The sequence below is a fragment of the Eriocheir sinensis genome, chromosome 36 (assembly GCF_024679095.1).
Source record: "Eriocheir sinensis breed Jianghai 21 chromosome 36, ASM2467909v1, whole genome shotgun sequence".
NCBI classification, from domain to species: domain Eukaryota; kingdom Metazoa; phylum Arthropoda; class Malacostraca; order Decapoda; family Varunidae; genus Eriocheir; species Eriocheir sinensis.
Window position 1 is genome coordinate 11,615,835 of NC_066544.1, and position 4,943 is coordinate 11,620,777.

Consider the following 4,943-nt stretch of genomic DNA (forward strand, 5'->3'; position numbering starts at 1 on the left):
GTTATATTTATATGTAGGTGACTGTTTGAAGCGTTAGTAAGAGTTAAAAAGAGTAAAGAAAGAGTTATCGCTCACTCTCTCTCCCTCTTTCTGTTTCTCTCTTCCTCTTTCTTTAAGCTGCCGGGTTTGTAAGGTTAAAACTGGATAAGTGCATGAAGTTATATTTATATGTAGGTGACTGTTTGAAGCGTTAGTAAGAGTTAAAAAGAGTAAAGAAAGAGTTATCGCTCACTCTCTCTCCCTCTTTCTGTTTCACTCTTCCTCTTTCTCTAAGCTGCGGGGTTTGTTGTGTTAAGACTGGATGTGTGGATGAGGTTATAAGTGACTGTCTGAAGCGTTAGAAAGAGTTAAAAAGAGTAAAGAAAGAGTTATCGCTCACTCTCCCTCTTTCTATTAACTCTCACTCTTTCTCTAAGCTGTGGGGTTGCTATGTTAAGACTGGATGACTGCCTGAGGTTATATATGACTGAAGAGTTAGAGAGTGTTAAAATAAGTAAAAAAAGAGTTAGAAAGAGTTCAGAGTGTTTGGAATGATGACTGTTTGAATTTTTATTGTCTGCTGTTTTTTCTTGCTCACAGTCCATCTTACAAGCTCTCCCATATATATTTTTTTTTACAGCTAAAGAAACAGCTCAAGGGCAACAAAAAAGGTGTAAAAAAAGCCCGCTAATCGTTGTTCCTACAGAGACAAAAGTTATGAGCGGCCAAAAGAGAGGTCAGTTTCGGGAGGATAGATTGTTACACCCGTATTACAAGCTTCTCCTTCTTCTCTTTTGCTTGTATCTATGTTCACTTTTGCGCTAACTTCCTTCCTTTTTAATTGATCTGTTTATTATTCATTTCAACTTGTTAGTGCGGTAATTAGTTTATCTTTTTAATTCCACAGCCATTTATTATAAGCTGCCCCGTGTCGTTAGCATGTTAAGCCCATTTTACAAGTTCTCCCATATTAGAAGCTTGTTACACCCATATTACAAGCTTCTCCTTCTTTTCTTTTGCTTGTATCTATGTTCACTTTTACACTAACTTCCTTCCTTTTTAATTGATCTGTTTATTATTCATTTCAACTTGTGAGTGCGGTAATTAGTTCATCTTTTTAATTCCACAGCCACTTATTACAAGCTGCCCCGAGTCATTAGCATATTACGCCCATTTTACAAGTTCTCCCCTTTTACAAGCAGATTACGCTCACATCACAAACTTTCTCTCATTACTAGCATATTACCCCCTTATTGCAAGCTCTTCCATTTTACAAGAAGATTCCAACCATATTTAAAGCTCTTCATTCATCGGTCTCTCCCTTCAGCTCATTTCCAGCAGTATTAGTAGGCCACACCACGTACCCAAAGATGTTTCTATGAGCCACTTTTTACGGGTGGTTGAAGTATGTGGAGTTTAATTAAAGGAAAAATAAATAGAATAACGTTGCGAAGTTGCCGGTGGTTTTGAGTTGGTAATATTGTTGTGGTACACTGCGTAGTGGTTGAGTGTATGTAGTGGTAACTCATCCTATAAAAATGGTTCTCGTGTGTGCCCCCCAAAAAAGAGCCCGGACACCCCCCCCCCTCCCCCCCCCCACACACGCACATAATAATAACCGTTCCGCCTTTGGATTAGAGAGAGGGAGAGAAAAAAAAATCGTGCCCCTCGCTGGAAAATGCTCCTCCCTCCCACGTACCTATTCGTGTTGTTGTTTTTTGTTTCGGGATTTTTATATTGCGTCATTACGGTCCGTGCAGCAGTGTGTGTGTGTGTGTGTGTGTGTGTGTGTGTGTGTGTGTGTGTGTGTATTTTTAACGGGTAAACTTTGTGTGTGAAATTGTGTGCATGTAATTTTATGTTTGTATCAATGTTGTATGTGTGTGTAGATCAATATATGTATGTATGTATGTATGAGTATGTACGTAAATGTATGTATGTATGTATGTATGTATGTGTGTGTGTGTGTGTGTATGTGTGCATGAATATATTACAAAATCACCATCAACACCTCCCACTTAGTTTAAAAATACATCGATTCGCAACACAAAAATATATTCACAAGCACACCCCCCCCCCAAAAAAAAAAAAATCATCGCAGGTTAAGTGCTAAATATTAAAGAGTTTCGTCTAGTTGTTGTTGTTCCACGTTTCCCTTCTCCCTCGCCTTCCCTTTCCTCCCATCTCTTTAATTCCCCTTCTACATCAGCAAAGTTATCTAGTGGCGAAGACATGTGACTCCCAGCTGATATTGAGAGGGAGGGAGGGAGAGATAAGAAGGAAGGATGAGATGTAAAGGAGGAAGAGAGGAAGGAGGTGAATAGATAAGAAGTGAAGGAGAGAGGAAGGAAGGAGGGAAGGAAGAAGGATCGGAGGGAGGGAAGGGCAAGGAGAGATAAGGCTTGAAGGAGTGGAGGAAAATAGGTGATAAGAAGGAGGGAGGGAGGAAGGGAGAGAAAGGTGAAAGAGGTAAAGAGGGAGATAGATAGAAAGAATGATAGATTAAGAGAGAGAGAGAGAGAGAGAGAGAGAGAGAGAGAGAGAGAGAGAGAGAGAGAGAGAGGCTGTGAAATATAAGATAAAAAAGTTGCATTTGAGAGAGCGTGAGAAAGCATATGAAAGTGAGTAAGAAATGAGAGAGAGAGAGAGAGAGAGAGTAAAATAGCAGCGAAAGGGAAGAAAGGACAGAGCATTAAAGAGACAGATCAAACGAATAATGACACAAAAAAGAAAATAGGAAAAATGAGGAAAATGAACAAGAGAACATTTACAAAAAAAAAATAAAGAAGAAAAAGCATAAGAGAAAAAGAAAAAAGAAAATATGGCAATGCGAGTAATAATAATAATAATAATAATAATAATAATAATAATAATAATAATAATAATAATAATAATAATAATAATAATAATAATAATAATAATAATAATAATAATAATAACAATGAAAATATCGAATAGAAAGATATGTAACGACAGCCACGATAGTTTTGGCAGAAAGGAAAGAGAGAGAAAGACGAAAAATGGAAGAGAGAGAAATACGAAAGAGAGAAATGAAACTACAAAGAGAGAGGGAGAGAGGAATTTGATAAAGTAGGGAGATAGATGATAACTTGATAAAATAAAAGGGATGGAAGAGAGAGAGTAAACACAAATGGCCAAGGGGAAGAAAGGAAGAGAGGAACATTTGTGGAAGAGGAAAGAAAAGAAGAGGACAATGAAGAAAGTAAAAAAATGAGAGTTTGTGGGACAGAGGAGAGAAAAGAGAAAGGAAATAGTGGAAAGGAGGAGGAGGAGGAGGAGGAGGAGGAGGAGGATTTGATAGTAAAGAAAACGGAAGAAAGGTAACAGAAGAAAACGAGGAGGCACTTAAGAAGATGGGAGAGAGATAGATAGATAGAGAGAGAGAGAGAGAGAGAGAGAGAGAGAGAGAGAGAGAGAGAGAGAGAGAGAGAGAGAGAGAGAGAGGGCATGGGAACGAAGATTATTGTCGGTGTAAGAATTTTTCCCACGTCGTCATTAGAACCTTTTTAGGACACTACCTGCCCTGCCTTTCGGGGGGCGGGGGGGGGGGCTGGGGGGAGTGGGAAGGGGTAATAGGGGAATCCTGTTGTCCCTTAAGTTCTCTTTCTCTTTCCCTTCCTTTCCCTTCCCTTCCCTTTCATTCCCTTGCCCTGCCTTGCGTTCCCTTCCCTTCCTTTCTCTTCCCTTCCCTTCCCTTTCATTCCTCCTTCCCTTCCCTTCCCCTCCCTTCCCCTCCCTTCCCTTCCCTTCCTTTCATCTCCCTTGCCTTGCCTTGCTTTTCTGTCCTGTCCTTTCCCTTCCCTTCCCTTCCCTTCCCTTTTCTTTCTTTTCTTCCTTCCTTCCTCCTTTCCTTCCTTCCTCTTCTCTTCCTTTCCTTCCTTCCCTTCCTTCCTTCCCTTCCTTTCCTTCTTCCTTCCTTCCTTCCCTTCCCTTCCTTCCTTCCTTCCCTTCCTTCCCTTCCCTTCCATCCTTCCTTCCCTTCCTTCCTTCCTTCCTTCCCTTCCCTTCCCTTCCTCTTCCTTTTTCCTTCCCTTCCTTTTCCTTTCCTCCCTTCCTTTCCTTCCTTCCCTTTTTTTTACCACTTCCACCTTCTCCCCTTCCCTCCCCCTCCCTTCCTTCCTCTCCCTTAATCCCTCCCTTCCCCACGTTTAATGACTCCCTCCGTGCTCGCTTGTTCCATCCCCTCTCATTAACCTCCCTTAATCACATCTTCCCCATCGTCTTCCCTTCCTCAGTGCGTCTTGCAATGCTCTTACCTCAATGAACTTCCCTTCCTTTCCTTTCTCTTCCCTTCCTATTTCTTCGTTATCCTTCATTTGCCTTCTCTTCTCAGTTTTCTTTTCTTTGCTTTTCTTCCGTTCCCTTTTCTTTTTTTCCCTTCCTTTCTCTGTACTTACCTTCCATTTCCTTCAGTTACCTATTTTTTCTTTGTTTTCCCTTCCTTCCTTCCCTCCTTTTTTTCCCCTTCTCTTTTCCTTCCATTCCCTTTTCTTTTCTTTGTTTTTCCCTTCCTTCCTTTCTTTCCCTTCCCTTTTCCTTCCCTTCCCTTTTCTTTCTTTGTTTTTCCCTTCCTTCCTTTCTTTCTTTCCCTTCTCTTTATCTTCCCTTCCCTTTTCTTTGTTTTTCCCTTCCTTCCTTTCTTTCCCTTCTCTTTTCCTTCCCTTTCCTTTTCTTTCTTTGTTTTTCCCTTCCTTCCTTTCTTTCCCTTCTCTTTTCCTTCCCTTTCCTTTTCTTTCTTTTTTTTCCCTTCTCTTTTCCTTCCCTTCCCTTTTCTTTCTTTGTTTTTCCCTTCCTTCCTTCCTTTCTTTCCCTTCTCTTTTCCTTCCCTTCCCTTTTCTTTCTTTGTTCTTACCTTCCTTCCTTTCTTTCTTTCTTTCTTTCTTTCTTTCCCTTTTCCTTTCTTTCCTTCCTTCCTTCCTTTCTTTCCTTCTCTTCCTTCCTTC